Genomic DNA, 16776 nt, shown 5'->3' with positions numbered 1-16776 from the left:
AAAGAAAAGGTTTTGGTGGGTAAAGGGTGTTTGTTTTGTGGGTTTTGAAATGAAAAGATTTAGGCTCAAAGGGGTTAACTAGGGGGATTTTGGGTAGGTGATAAAAAATGAAAAAGAATGGTGTTGAAAGGAAAAAGGGTTAGTCCTAATGCCTCCATCATTTACTTACTTGGGTTTAAGTTGGTAAGGACCCTGAATGAATCGTCATGGCAAGTTCTAGAGTCGTAAGAACCAAGTGGTTATTCACATAAGAAACGAAAAATGAGCATTTAGTTTAAAGATATATGCTTGTATGCTCAATAAAGGCTCAAAACTCACTTGGGAATGGGTGTATAATGTGATCAAGTATATACAATCAAATTTTAATTAGATTTGTCATGCCTTTCATAATTTTCTTATGTTGGTTCTTTTTATCACGACGCTATCGGTTGTAAATTTGTAAAAATATAACCTTTTTAGAACTTGTTATTTCCAAATTAAACTAAGACAAGTAAAAAAATGAAATTTTTTGAAAAAAATTAGGGTCATTAGTGGTTCCAATAGAGTTTTGTTTAAGGCTTGTTATTAGGACTTGCAAAATTCAAGGTTTTAGCATCCCCCCCCACACTTAAATTACACATTGCCCTCAATGTGTCCCAAAAATAAGTTTTTGGGTTGATTGAATGTGTAAAAATGTGTTGAAAAACAAAATTTTATGTTACTGGGCGTCTGGCCACGACCCCGTGTTGGTCCGGGCACGACCCCGTGGTCAGATCGCCAGTAACAAAATTTAACAGAAGGCTGGGCACGGGGCGTGTTCGGTGAGCACGGCCCCGTGTCCAGTTACCTGAACTGGGCAAATTTCTGCAGAGCCTGGGCACGGGGCGTGTTGGGATGAGCGCGGCCCCATGCTGAACTTGCTGTAATGATGGAAAATTGTCGGGAGGCTCTGTTTTCATGCATGGGATGTGGTTTTAACGTTCCCTTGGTGACCCCCACCTTTTCGAGTGTGTTTTATTCCTGAAAAGTAAAGCTAAACTAGAAAATATAAAAGTTACACTAAACTAAAAACTACGGATAGTTCCGCGGAATGCCTCCGTGGTGCGCCACGTTTATAAGGGTCCTTGGCTAGACCCTAAGTTTGTCATATGTTACCCAAGCGGGATGTCTCGCATCCCGTGTTGCACCGTCGGAGAGCGTCATCCAAGCTTGAGTCTATGACATCCATGTAGTTGATCGAGTCGTCTTTTACTCCTTTTCCAACCCCGAATTTCATCTCTTTGTCTCCGACTCTCAATATTAGTTTCCCATCACTCATATCAACCATTGCGTGAGTGGTAGGAAGGAATGGTCTTCCAAGAATGAGCGGTACTTTGGTGTCTTCCTCCATGTCGAGTATGACAAAGTCGGCCAGGAAGACAAAGTCTACGACTTTTACCAATAAATTTTTGGCGACACCTTGTGGGTATTTGATAGACCTATCGGCTAGTTGTATGCTCATCTTTATGGGGCTTGTTTTACCTAGTCTGAGTCGGTCAAACATTGATGCGGGCATGAGATTGATGCTAGCCCCAAGGTCGGCTAATGCATTGCGTACAGGAGATCCCCCAATGGAACAAGGGATGGTGAAGCTTTCGGGATCGATTTTCTTTTGTGGGAGTTTGTTGAGTAGCACGCCGGAGCATTCTTCACTAAAATTGACCAATTGCAATGTTTCAATCATCCTTTTGTGAGTGAGGAAGTCTCTCATGAATTTTGAATATTTTAGCATTTGAGTGAGGACTTCCACAAACGGAAGATTGACATGCAATTGTTCTAGTAGGTTTATGAATTTTGTGAATTACTCGTCGGTCTTTTGGCGAAGTAATCGACCGGAGTAGGGCGCCGAGAGGTTCTTGGTAGCCTCGGGATTTGGTGGAGGCATTGTTTCCTTATGGGCTGGTGGTGAGGTCGTGGTTTGAATGGGTGGACTTTTTTCGGATGGGGTAATGGGGCCTCCTTGATACCTACGCTCCGGTTTCTTAGTGTTATGAGATGTACTTGCGCCTTTGGGTTGGTTTCGGTATTACTAGGTAATGCGCCTTGTGGTCTCTCGGAGAAATTTTGGGCTAGTTGATTTAGTTTTTTTTCAATGTTTTGTATACTAGCTTGTTGATTTCTAAAGTTTGATTCCATTTGTAGGAATCGATCCGAGTTCTTTTTTTCGGTTTCGGAGATGAGGCGTGAAACAGTGTCTTCAAGCCTCTCTCGTCCCCCTTATTGTTGAGAGAAATTTTGTGACTCGTTTCTTGGTTGTTGTTGAAAGTTTGTTCGTTGGTTTTGGTTTTGTTGGTTACTACTATTGTCGGGTTCCCTCCAACTAAGGTTAGGGTGGTTACGCAATCCTTGGTTGTAGGTACCCGTTGGGGGACCCGACGGCCTAGGTCTCTTATCAATGTAGTTTACCATTTCCGTTTGATTATCCATTTCTTTCGTACAACTCCAATTTTTATGTGGCCCACCACACCCTTCGCAAGCCATAACCGAGGCCGTTTTTCCCATTTCTAACTTTCTGATTTTTGAAGATAGGGCCTCGATTTGGGCTTGTAAAGGGGTGTTTTCATCCACTTTATGGGCGCCCGGGGCAATAGATTTTGTTCCTTGGGGTGTGTGCCATTGAAAATTGTTTTGAGCAATTTCCTCAATTTGATTATAAATATCATTTGGGCGACGATTACCTAGGAGTCCCCCGGAGCTAGAGTCGAGCGTTTGTCTAGTGTGTGGCAACAACCCATTGTAGAAAGTGGTTACTTGTTGCCACACTGCGAGACCATGATGAGGACATTTCATCAATAGCTCATTGAATCTTTCCCAAGTTTCATATAAGGATTCCCCTTCCTCTTGTGAATATGTATTGATTTCAGTCATTAATTTAGCCGTTTTAAAGGGTGGAAAATACTTATATAGAAACTTTTGGGCAAGTTCATCCCAAGTGTTTACCGAACCACTTGGGAGGGTGTAATGCTAGGCCTTGGCTCGGTATTTTAGTGAGAACGGGAACATTCGGAGGCGGATGGCGTCGTTTGATGCTCTGTTGATCCAGAAAGTATCACATATTTCCAAAAAGTTGGTAATATATAAATGGGGATCTTCATCAGCCAGGCCATGGAAGGTTGCGGAGTTTGGAGCATTTAGACCAAATGTGGCCGAAGTTCAAAGTTGTTGGCATCGACATTCAGTGCATTGATAGCGGCTTCGAGATTACCTACTGTAGGCCGTAGGTAATCCATAAGGGTACGCTGATCTGCCATTGGAAGTGGGTCCCCCGAAGCTTTCTCTTGATTTTTAGCTTTTAGTCTCTTTCTTAGAAAGCGTTCGGGTTCGTCTAGAGATTCATTTATGTCCTTATTGGAACTGGAGCTCATGCATTGCGTAGAAAGTTCAGGTGCTGCGCCTGGGTTCCAAGTCCTGCGATAAAAACAAAAAGAACGTTGATCAGAAGTCTCACCACGGCCCGGTGGTCGCTGACCACGGCCCGTGGTCGTGGTTGCAGTGATTGTCTTTTGGATCCCAGTTACTGGGGAGTTCAGCACGGCCCCGTGGTCACTCTTCTGTAACTCAGAAAACAAAAAACTGCCAGTAAGGTGGCTGGACACGGCCCCGTGTCCACCAGGCACGGCCTGTGCTGAAGTCTGCAGAAGCTGAAAAATTAAGAAAAATCTTAAAAAATAGAAAATTAAATAAAAATAATTAGGCCGTTGATTCCAAACTTTCTTAAAATCCTTGTGTCCTCGGAAACGGTGCCAAAAACTTGGTGTGTGCAAGGTGTAATATGTTTTTATTGATATTTTAAGCCCATTTTACACATTAGTCAAGTTTTAAATTTATAAAACACGATATTCTTCTAACACTAAACACACACTTGGGCAAGTGCACCTATCGTGAGCGTAGTATAGCGTTGGTAAGATACCAAGGTTGTCCAAGGACATAAGAGCTTTTAGTACCGGTTTATCCTCAACGTCTAATCGATATAAAATTTTTGAGAAAAGATTTTAAAACATGAAAATTAAAAACTATAAATACAGAAATAAAAATAAAGTAAAAGTAGATAGACAACATGAATCACTTGGATCCGACTCGCCTTTTAAGTATCCTTTGATGATTTTTGCACTTTCGGACTTTTTAAGAGATTATCTTAATTATAGTAGTAGGCCCCTCTTTTGAAGGTGACGTTACCCTCAACCCAGTGGTTTGAGTCAACAAGGATACAATTCCAAAGGGTCGGAATATTGAAAGATAATTAATTAAGTTATTAATGCGAAAAGTGGTAGGCCCCTCTTTTGAAGGTGACTTTACTCTCGGCTAAGTGGTTTGAGTCAGCAGGGATACAATCCCAAGTAGCCGGTTTAGTGTATTAATAATAGTTTACATATGAGGGGATCAAGCTATTCGCACCCCCGCCATCCAATACCAGTGGGTATTGAAGGAGGTCCTAGTAAGCTTGACCCAGGTTCTTGCAGGATCTATACACTGAATAAGGCAAGAACCTTATTAAACCATTCCCTTAACCCCCGACCAGGTAGCCAACATATCTCTATATGGACCGTAGAGACATGAATGGTGTAAATCTTTTACTTTATATAGACAGTAAGTAATGCCAAGACACCACAGACAAATGATAAAGAAAATTCACCTTCAACATAAGAAACTAGTTATTAAAGTCTTTAATATAAAACCAAATAAAAAGTGCCGAAAGATTAAAAATCAAAAGTAATACATAAAAGACTTGTCTTCACCAAGTGATGTAAGAGGCTTAGCCAAACATGGCCTTTAATTGGCAAGAACTCTTACTATCAATCTTGGATCCCAAGACTACTACACACACTCTAAGGTGGATGGTGGATGATGGATGATGGTGGTGGATGTGGGTGTTGTAGTGGTGGTGGAGTGGTGGCAAAGTGGGAGAGTAGTGGTTTGCCAAGGGATGCCTTTGAAGTGAGCCAAGCACCCATATGTATAGCCTGAACAGAACCCCGGATACGGCCCCGTGTCCAGCGGACACACCATCGTGGCTATCGTTTTCTCTTCCTTCATTAAATGCATTTGTCAGCATAGGGCTCCACACAGCCCGTGTTCAGTGGGCACGGCCCTGTGGGCAGAAGCGTATCTATACAACCAATATTTTGCAAGATTCTGCGTATCTTAGCGTTGACCACGCCCCGTGCAGAGCTGGGCATGCCCCTGTGGTGGGCGTAGAAGCTACCACAGCTTTGTCTTTTCTGCAGGCAGCTGACCACGCCCCCGTGTCCAGTGGGCACAGCCCCGTGGTCAGTCTTCTGTTTCTTGTTTTTGCTTTTGGGGTTGCTGCCGAGGGGTCGGGCATGTCACGTTTATTCCTTTTCTTTGTATTTCTGTTGGTTTCTGCTGTAAATTTGTTCCTTTTGCTCGTTTAAGCTCATTTGGTCCTGTAAATTCAAAAGGAAGACAAAAACACACTTTTTCCAACATTAGTACTAAAAAGGGTTAGTTTTATGCCTCATTTGATGTAATTTATATGTTACATTTTGCACACATCAGAAGGCTTCCTCCTGTTTGGGACCCAAAACAAAAGGTTTGTCCTTCTGAGGTAAAGCGGTAAGCGGCACGACGATTTTCGAAAAGTCGGCAATGAATCGACGGTAATAACCCGCCACTCCAAGAAATGAACGGATTTCGGATGGAGACTTCGGCGTAATCCAACTCCTACCTGCTTCGATCTAGCTGTCACACCCTGGCTTTGCGGAAGCGTGGTTTATTTTGGTGTGACTTCTTAATACCATAGCTTAATCATAACAAAGCTATATGAAATAAAAACCATGCAAGATCATCCATTTAAGTTTTTAAAACATAAGTAACATAACATTGTTTTGAGGCGTTGACTCATGCAACGGAAACTACAACCTGATAACATAAAAACATTGTTCGAAAGACACAACACCAACATGAAATAAACACAGTTTAAGAACTGTGACTCATCCAGGAAAAAGTCACATCCCTTAAACTTCCTCGTAACTCTTAAGCAGCGAGAAAACGTAACATACCGCGCCAGGTCTTTAGTTCCCCGAAATACATGTAAGTTGGAAAAATCAACAATAATGTTGAGCGAGTTCATGTGTAAGTGAGTAATAAAACCTTTGTATGTATAAAATCCTGGTATGTAGCAAATAAGGAAAAAGAGATCGCCAATGGTTTGCAAGGCCATTGATATGTGTGAAGTGCAAGTAGGAAGACTCAAACCTAGCGGATTTATGTGTTGAGCACAAAGTCACCCCGAGGTCCGTTATGCTGGGCCTGGGGCTGGGCTCGCTACACCAAGATAGATCTACCGCTCCTGTCCCTCGGTCCTACCCTGAGGATTAATGGCCTCAAGTTTCCGCCTACCCACTCACATGATCTAAGTAGTAACCCTCCTTACGCTAACCATACCATGTATAAAAGTATCCGTAAACATAGTAACATGTATTTCACCCCCGCAGTTTAGAAAACTGAAAACAGTTAAGAGAAAAGGGGGACACGAACTCACAGTGGTGCGTCTCTAATAAGAAGATCTCCTGATCAAACCGCTGAGCGACGACCTACACGTACTAAATCTATTAGACGGACGGCCGTGCTTTAAGGTTTAAGTTTTTGGGAAATAGTTAGACAACTATTTCGTAATTACACTTAGTAATTATTTTGGTAAATAAATTCCTTCCCAAGGATGGGGGTTTTAATACATGCGCGTTCGTAAGATTCGAAATATATTATTAAGTCTCACTTAACATATATTTTATTTCTAACTCCAAAATATAAATATTTTTCCCAAAAATATTATATTTTAATCCTTATAATTTTCCAAAATAATACCTTTGTCAAAATACACGTTCACTAGTATTTTTCCGAAAATGCGTAAGTTACGGATATAGGTTGGGTGGTAATAATTATACCGTTGTAACTTAAACATTTATCGTAAAGGTGTTCGTATTATTTTGGAACCGTTAACATTTGGTAATATTATTTTTACCCTAAAATAATATTTGTATAGTTCACAAATAATCATAAAAATCTTACACAAGTGTTGTTACGGAAAATATATATACTAAATATATATTTTAGCAAGTTTTATTTCGTGAAAATCCCACCTCCGATATTTAGAAATTTTGTAAATAAAATCATGGCGAAATCTATATTTCGAAAACAAGTTAAAAATATATTCATAATACTTGTAGTGAAAATATTTCCAAGTGTTAGGTTTTTGGAAAAATTTCGCCAGAGTTTCCCCTGTGGCCACGCTTTCAAGCGCATCATTTTCTTTTAAAATTCAAATCAACAATTTTCTCATTCAACAATAACAATATCCAAACCATCAAACTAGTCAAAATGTATATAAATCGCAAAAATTACATGAACTTGTGGTTTGTCTAAAAATATGTAGTAATTTCCATTACTTTTAGTGGATCTTCGTATAAATCAACTCGGTTTCTTGTGAATCTCGTTTTTAAAGAAAATATATTTTCACATCTTCTTGTAAAATTTGACAAAAATAGTTCTTTGTCGAAACTCAGTGTTACACAAGTGTTCACACACTTGTGTGTTTAAAAATCACTCTTGTTCATGAAAGATCCGGTTTTAAAATATGTTTTCTTTTGACACTTGGTCCTTTGAAAATACCGTTTGTAGATCCGTAGATCCGCTAGTTTTGAACACTATTTCATAAGTAAAATCGTTTTTTACACAAGTTCACGCTTCGTAAGTGGTAGTGTTCATCATTTAACCCTTTTTACACTAAAACATACTCTATGTCATGATCCATGAACATGACTAATCCCGGTTAGATGATGATCCGAGTCACCACAACATAGATCGGCACTAAATAATTACACAAAACAAGTCTTACAAGATTTACACAACCCTTATGCTTTTAACCAACACATTTAACATTTTAGTAAACTTTTAGCATGTATTCTTGTAAGTTCATGGATTTTAACCGACAAAGTTCATTTTAACCACTTTAAAATAGATCAAGAGTGTGTTTAAAGTCACTTACTACTAGCTCGAGGCTAGGGAAGAAACTAGTCGAAAAACGCGTGGATAAAAGCAATGGGGTGAGGTTCTTCACGATCCGAATGCACCAAGCTCCTTTGTATGAGTTCCTTGACACTTGTATGCACTTGAAATGGCTTGATCAAAACTCGAAGATGGATGGGTGTTTGTGGGTGTGTTCGGCCGAAAGCTCCAAGGAGAGAGAGCGAGAGTGATGTTCAAGTGTTGTGGTGAAGGTTATGTTGGTTTAAGCTTGGTACTTATAGACATTTCATTCTCAATTAACCAAAGGATCATATGTTGTCTAGATATTAGACATAGTTGATTAAATTAATCAACAAAGTACCATGGGTGTCCCCCTAGGGGACGAGTTCGGTTAGGGGGGGGGGTGTTATCCGGTTAGTTTCCAACTAATAGTTAGGATAAAGTTAAGTGATTAGGAGGTTAACTCATATACTAGTATGTTATGCGTTGTAGCGGGTGTTAGGGTATTCAGGGACCCTAACTGGCCCAGAAAAAGAAAAACAGTGTAAATGGCAATATTTTTGTGTTCCTGGTAAAGTCCGGTTGTTCGGTTGGATAGTGATCCGTTACAGTGCTTAACAAAGCTTTAAAGTGTCGTTATTATTATTTTTAGTGACACAACTTATTCCGACACTTTGGAAAGTGTCTAGTAATGTTTTTCTCATGTTTTGGCACTTTATTAGTTAGCTAAATGCTGAATTTTTAATTAAAGTGCTGAATTTTGTACTTAGAGTACGTTTTAGGCACATCCGGTCACTGTAACTTATACCTAGTGACGCAGTTCTACAACCCTCATATCCCTACACTCTCTACTAGTGTAGTAAGCTATCTTGGGCTCATACAGGCCTTAGAGGCAGTGTCTGCCTGATGCTGGCTATATCAACATGTTTAATAGGTTATCCATTCATTGTGCTACTGTGCTTTTGTGCATCAAGGTTGTCACTAGAGTTCAGTATGTAAATAATGGAGTGACAGCAAATAAAGTATGATGCAAGTATGTACATGTATCAGTATTCAGGTAGCAGTTTAACCACAATTTCAAGCAAGCACAGTAATTAAGCAGTAATTAATTATTAATTAAGTCGTACGGATACCTGATTTGGTGAGGGTTGTCACATTCTCCCCCCGTTAGAAAAATTTCGTCCCGAAATTTTAAGTTCTGCTTCTAGAAGCAGGGTTCTTGGGAAATAAGTGGGGGTATTTCTCTTTCATCCGGTCCTCACGCTCCCAGGTGTATTCAGGACCATGTCTGGCATTCCAACGAACCTTGACGAGCTTGACACTGCTCCGGCGGGTCTTGTTCACTTTCCAATCCGTAACCTCAACAGGTTCTTCGACAAAATGGAGCGTGTCGTCAACAAGAATCTCGTCGGTGGGAATAACAACGGTATCTTGAGTTGGACTTTTCTTCAAATTTGATACATGAAATGTATCGTGAACACCATTCAGTTCAGCAGGTAAGTCCAGCTTGTACGCTACTAACCCAATTCTTTCCAAAATTCTGAATGGACCAATATACCGCGGATTCAACTTTCCACGCTTCCCGAAGCGTGCCACACCCTTCCAGGGTGATACCTTCAACAAAAACATATCACCTACCTCAAACTCCAGAGGTTTCCTTCTTCGGTCCGCATAACATTTCTGACGATCACGAGCCACCTTGATGCGATCTCGGATCCGTGCGATCTTGTCTGTGGTTTCCTGGACCATATTAGGACCAACCAATTGCCTATCACCTGCATCAGACCAACAAAGCGGTGATCTGCACTTGCGGCCATATAGAGCTTCAAATGGCGTGGCACCAATACTGGTGTGATAGCTGTTGTTGTATGAAAATTCGACCAATGGCAAATGCTTATCCCAGCTACCGCCCAAATCCATAACACATGCTCTCAGCATATCCTCCAATGTCTGAATAGTCCGTTCGCTTTGTCCGTCGGTCTGTGGGTGAAATGCAGTGCTCATATTCAATTGTGAGCCAAAAGCTTCTTGGAAGGATTGCCAAATCCTTGATACGAACATTCCGTCTCTATCAGAGATGATCGAGAGAGGTACTCCATGGCGCGTAACGATTTCTCTCATGTAAATTTCAGCCAACTTGCTCGTATTATCCTTCTCTCTGATAGGTAAGAAGTGCGCAGACTTCGTTAATCGGTCCACTATTACCCAAATAGTGTCATGACCTCTTGGCGTTCTTGGCAACTTTGTAATAAAATCCATGGAGATTTGTTCCCATTTCCACTTGGGAATCTCGGGTTGTTGCAGAAGTCCCGAAGGCTTCTGGTATTCAGCCTTAACCTTAGCACACGTTAAACACTTGCTCACATAAACAGCAACATCGCCTTTCATCCTAGGCCACCAATAATAATCTTTAAGATCCTGGTACATCTTATCCGCTCCTGGATGGATAGAGTACCGTGATTTGTGTGCCTCATCAAAAATAACTTTCCTCAAACCACCAAATAGAGGAACCCAAATCCTTTTCTCAAAACATAATGTTCCTTCCTCGTTTGGCACCAATTGCTTCTCCATCCCACGGGGATATTCTTCTTCAAGGTTTCTTTCCTTAAGAGCTTCTTTCTGCGCGGCACGAATGCGCAGAGAAAGATCTGTTTGGATAATCATCTCTAGAGCCCTAACCCTTATGGGCTTGATCCTTTCTTTTTGACTTAGGGCATCGGCGGCCACATTCGCCTTCCCTGGATGATACTTTATTTCGCAGTCGTAATCATTCAACAACTCAACCCATCGTCTTTGCCTCATATTCAACTCCTTCCGATTGAATATGTGTTGTAGGCTCTTATGATCTGTAAAAATTGTACATTTCGTACCATAAAGGTAGTGTCTCCAGATCTTTAATGCAAATACCACTGCGCCAAGTTCCAAATCATGTGTGGTATAGTTCTATTCGTGTACCTTTAATTGACGCGATGCGTAAGCTATAACCTTCTGGCGCTGCATCAACACGCAACCCAAACCTTGACGTGAGGCATCACAGTATACCACGAAATCATCTGTACCTTCCGGTAGTGCTAAGATTGGCGCATTGCAGAGCTTATCCTTTAACAACTGAAATGCTTCTTCCTGTTTGATTCCCCAATCAAACTTCTTATCTTTTTGCGTGAGGAGCGTCAGTGGTTGAGCGATCTTCGAAAAATCCTCGATGAACCTTCGATAGTAGCCAGCCAAACCCGAGAATTGTCGAATCTCGGTTGGCGTATTTGGCGTCTCCCAATTCTTGATCGCTTCGATCTTGGTGGGATCCACGTGGATTCCATCTCCTTTACCACATGTCCAAGAAACTGGACTTCACGTAGCCAAAACTCGCACTTCGAGAATTTGGCGTACAACTGCTCCTTTTTCAAGAACTCCAAAATAGCTCTTAGATGCTGTTCGTGCTCAGCCTTTGTCTTTGAATAAATCAAAATGTCATCAATAAACACAATCACGAACTTATCCAAATACGGCTTGCAAACTCTGTTCATTAGATCCATGAAAACTGCAGGCGCGTTTGTCAACCCAAATGGCATAACTAGGAACTCGTAGTGTCCATAACGAGTTCTGAAGGCTGTCTTCGGGATACTTTCCTCTTGTATCCTTAACTGATGGTATCCAGATCGAAGATCGATCTTTGAATAAAAGCTTGAACCTTGGAGTTGGTCAAATAGATCATCGATTCTTGGTAGAGGGTATCTATTCTTGATCGTCAGCTTATTCAACTCCCGGTAGTCAATACACATACGGAAACTACCGTCCTTCTTCTTGACAAACAGGACCGGAGCTAACCAAGGTGAGAAGCTTGGTCGGATAAATCCCTTGTCTAACAACTCTTGAAGTTGTGTCGACAGTTCCTGCATCTCAGACGGGGCAAGTCTATTGGGTGCCTTAGCCACAGGTGCGGCGCCTGGGGCTAAATCGATGTGAAACTCCACTTGCCTCTGAGGTGGCAATCCAGGCAAGTCCTATGGGAAGACTTCTGGATATTCCCTCACGACAGGGATGTCTTCGATCTTTGGTTCGGCAACTTTCTTGTCTACAATGTGTGCCAGGAAGGCAGCACATCCCTTTTGCAAACACTTTCGCACTTTCAGGCAGCTGATAATCCTCAAAGGCGTATCTCGCTTTTCTCCATGAACCACAATTGTCTCACCATCTTCGGTTGGGATACGAACGACCTTTTCGTGACAAACAATCTCAGCCTGGTTGCTTGATAACCAATCCATTCCTACTACCACGTCAAAGCTTCCCAGCTGGACTGGTAGTAGATCCAAAGCAAACTCACGCTCTCCCAACTCGATTACACAACCTCTGACAACTTCATTGGCTTCCACCAACTTTCCATTAGCCAATTCGATTGAGTACGGAATATCTAATTTATTAGCGACTAACCCAAGCATATTCTTAAACTCTAACGATACGAAGCTATAATCGGCACCAGTATCAAATAAAACGGATGCATAGCGTTGGTTTACAGGGAACGCACCAGTAACGACATTGGGATCCTGGCGCGCTTCCCTTGCTTCGATATTGAAAACTCTTCCACGGGCTTGGTTCAATTCTGGGCAGTTTCTCTTATAGTGCCCAATATCACCACAGTTAAAGCATCCAGGTCTTTGCCCGTTTCCACCTCCATTCCCAGCTTGATTATTCCTTTGGTTACGATTCATAGCGCCTGCTTGATTCACATTGTTGCCTTGATTCCCATTACCTCCATTGTTTCCTTGTGGGCGATTTCCATTTCCACCCCGGTTATTGTTTCTGTTTCCAAATCCTCCTTGGCCTCCCTGGCCAACAGTGGCCCAACAAGAATCCTTCGAGTGGCCAGGTTTCCCACACGCTTCACATACTTTCAAACCACACCGGCCAGAATGGTGACGCTGGCAGGTGTTGCACTTGGGCTGGGTGCCCATATATCCCCTTCCTTTCTTTCCACTACCAGCTGTAACCTGAGCTGGCGCGCTTAGCTCTCCTTTCTTAACAACCCCACTAGTGCCTTGTTTGAAGTTCGAGAACTTCCGTTTGTTACCTCCGGATGACTCGACGTGAGTCTCCTTCTTCTTAGTCTCGACATCATCGAACTTGTTTAGGCGGATAGCCTCCTCAGTGAGAGCCATGCTCAGATCAATTGCCTCAGTGATTGTTGCAGGCTTGGAGAAGGTCACCATGCTTATGATTTGAGGAGCTAATCCCCAAATGAAGCGCTCAATCCGCTTAAATTCTGGAGTGACCATATAAGGTACCACATGAGACAAGTCGTGAAACCTCTGAACATACTCTGCGATCTTCAGACCTTCCATCTTCAAATGCCAGAATTCAGTTTCCAACCTTTGGATTTCAGCGCGAGAGCAATACTTTTGACGCATGAGCTCTTTCAGTTCGGTCCATGTCATTGCGTAGGCTGCGGCTTCTCCAAGAGTCTGCACTTGCAAATTCCACCATGACAGGGCTCCGTCCAAGAATAGCCCGGAAATGTAGGTAACTTGCTGGTCTGGAGTACACTTGCTCATGCGGAGAACTGAGTCCGTCTTCTCGGCCCAACGAACAAAAGCGACAGCACCTCCGGTGCCATCAAAGTTGACAGGCTTGCAGTCTAGAAACTGCTTGTAGGTGCACCCTACACATACGTCACAACATATGAATGGCATTAGCAACCTTGCTAGAGATATCCAATTAGATCATGGTATGTCTTAATGACTTAGTATTACCATGAGGTGGATTGTTGTTGCCAGTATTGCCAGAATTACTTCCACTAGTCCCTCCTTGAGAAGTGGCGTACTGTGCGATGGCAGCAGCGATGACCTGCTGAAGCTCTGCCTCATTGGTAGGCATCGGCGTTTGACATCTCGGCGGCATCTTCTAAACGATGAGTTCACGTGGGACAGGCCATAGTAAAGCGTACGTATATAATGATAGTAATAGTACATAACATCTCATGTTATAAACACACCAATCACATAACATCCCATGTTACAATCATATCAATCACACAACATCCCATGTTATAAATATATTAATCACACATCACATATGATGAGAATACTGCGATTGCATTGCCATGAATCGAGACCACATGGTAAAGTGTACAAGTACATAATAGTGTCATACATCATCGACTAAGGGCTACATCACCCCAGTCCAAAAGAATATCAAATCAGTGTCAATACATCCCATATACATGATCAGCAAAAGTCAGAATCAGAATGCAGTATCCAAAAAGTAGCTGTGCAGTCAGAGCAATCGCCGTCTTCTCACCAACGTCCACCCATGCTGTACTAAAGATGCCCTATACTGATGGCGGTGGAGGAGGGGGAAAATGGGAATAAAACAAACATCGCAAATGGAGCTAGTCCTCCTCCATGGCTCTCTGGGAACGCAACCAGGACGCCATCTTCTGCTCCAGTGCCAAAAGGCGTGCAGCAGAGTCCTGTGGTAATGGTCGAGAGGGCTGCGAAGAAGCAGGGTGGGTCTGACCCTGACACTGGCACGGCGGTGGCTGAGCTCTCTCGAGCTCCTGAATGCGCCGTGTGAGTGCCTCCTGCTGGACAACAAACGACATAAGAACATCCTCAACAAAATACCCCATATGGAAAGGATGGTAGGGGTCGGATGGCGGCATAATAGGCGGTGACGTCCATAGAAATGGCTCACTCGCTGGATCGAAAGGTGGCACAGAGAATGGAGGAACATGGGGAATAGCAGTAGAAAACTGTGGTACCACTGGGATAGATACCGGCACATGTCCAAAGGGATGAGCCGAGGAACCCTCTCCAGGTCGAGCTGGAGGTGTGAACTGAGGGAACGAAAAAGAGGAATCAATGTGACGTGCACCGGTGGTATGTGGGAGAATAGGTGGGAGCTCATCATCAGCGTCAATCCACCCATTCTGGGTGTGCGCATACCGGGGATCAATATGGGTCGCGAATAGCGCATGATCGGGCTCCAAAGGAACAGGATCAGGTAGGGGCAACAACAGGGTCAATGGGTACATCAGCGATGAGAGGGGCATCAATATGGTCAGCAGCAACAACATGATCGCCCTCCAGAAGTGGAGCATCGCCAGGGTGATCATCAATGGGTAGATCAGCAATCACAGGGTCAACAACGGGTACGCCAGCATGAATAGGGTCATGCTCAAACACAGGGTCAAGAGCGGCTACTGGCTCGGGGGCCATGGCAGGCTCGGGGTCATCGAACGCCATCTCAAAATCTGCGTGGTCAGTAAACGCAGGGTCGACGGGATCAACTGGGTCAACTGGGTCCTCTATAGGCTAATCCAGGGGTATAACCTCTATGTCCTGGTCAGGGTCAAATCCAGGGGGAAAGACAGGATCGGAATCCTCCTCAATATCGTGATTGAAAGCAAAGCTCAGGGCTGGGGCAACAGAGGAGCCCTATCAGGATCTAAACTGTGAGAAAAGTGTTGCGCACTCCGAGTGTGTGATGGTGCGGAGGCCACAGACTCGAAAGAGTCTGGGACCGGTGAGTGTGCAGGTGACTCCTCAGCTGGAGCGTCTGCGAGCAACAAAAGACCACCGTCAGCTATAAGGGCCTCGCCCTCAACATCATCCTCTAGGGGCTCGTCGTCAAACAGATCGACGTCGTCATCAGCGTCGGCGTCGAGGAGTATATCAAGAGCAGGGTAAGCAGCTAAAGGTATAGGGGCAGGGATCTCTACGAGCGGTAGGTCCCCAGCAAAAGGGCCATCAGCGAGCTCGTCGACAGCGTCGGGCAGCGCAAAGGGCTGGAAGTCATCCTCATCTGTGCTGGTAACATCTGATGTGTGGACCTCATGCTCCGAAGACTCTAGGTCGTCTGATACAATGGGCCTAGGGCCCATGGTGTCCGAATCACCAGTGCCTGATGAGTCCATGGTGTCTGTAACACAAACACAAATATGCACAGATAATCAATCATATAATCAGGTAAACACATTAGTCACCAATTAAGCAATCAAATAGTTCTCCTAGTCCCACTAGCCTCCCAGCCTCCCAGACTGATCTTCCTAGTCCCACTAGCCTCCCAGCCTCCCAGACTGCTTTTCCTAGTCCCACTAGCCAATTCTACCAGTCTCTCAGACTGCTCTTCCTAGTCCCACTAGCCAATTCTCCCAGCCTCTCAGACTGACTCCCTAGTCCCACTAGACAACTACCTCGGTCTCCCAGACCGAGCCTCAGCCTCCCAGACTGAGCCTATATCTAATAAATAAAATGTGCTCAACATTTGTTTATAAAAACGTTTTGGATCTGGACTTAAGTGGTATGCAGTGTAAAAATGTTTTCGTGAGAGCCCTAGTGATCATAGTCTAGACTCGAGAAGGAATCCTAGTTCGCTATGATCAGAGCTCTGATACCAAGCTGTCACACCCCGGCTTTGCGGAAGCGTGGTTTATTTTGGTGTGACTTCTTAATACCATAGCTTAATCATAACAAAGCTATATGAAATAAAAACCATGCAAGATCATCCATTTACGTTTTTAAAACATAAGTAACATAACATTGTTTTGAGGCGTTGACTCATGCAACGGAAACTACAACCTGATAACATAAAAACATTGTTCGAAAGACACAACACCAACATGAAATAAACACAGTTTAAGAACTGTGACTCGTCCAGGAAAAAGTCACATCCCTTAAACTTGGATGACCTCGTAACTCTTAAGCGGCGGGAAAACGTAACATACCGCGCCAGATCTTTAGTTCCCTGAAATACATGTAAGTTGGAAAAATCAACAAT

General features: G+C 43.2%; 1 non-coding gene across 1 annotated transcript; it reads left to right on the top strand.

The window, feature by feature from the left end:
- Positions 1–2785: 2785 nt before the first annotated feature.
- LOC118491752 lies at positions 2786–2892 on the top strand. The gene has a single exon (XR_004892197.1). It is a non-coding gene; the product is annotated as a small nucleolar RNA R71 (small nucleolar RNA).
- The last annotated feature ends 13884 nt before the right edge of the window (positions 2893–16776 follow it).

This window comes from Helianthus annuus, chromosome 4 (assembly GCF_002127325.2).
Source record: "Helianthus annuus cultivar XRQ/B chromosome 4, HanXRQr2.0-SUNRISE, whole genome shotgun sequence".
NCBI lineage: Eukaryota > Viridiplantae > Streptophyta > Magnoliopsida > Asterales > Asteraceae > Helianthus > Helianthus annuus.
This window is presented reverse-complemented; position numbering and strand designations above follow the sequence as displayed.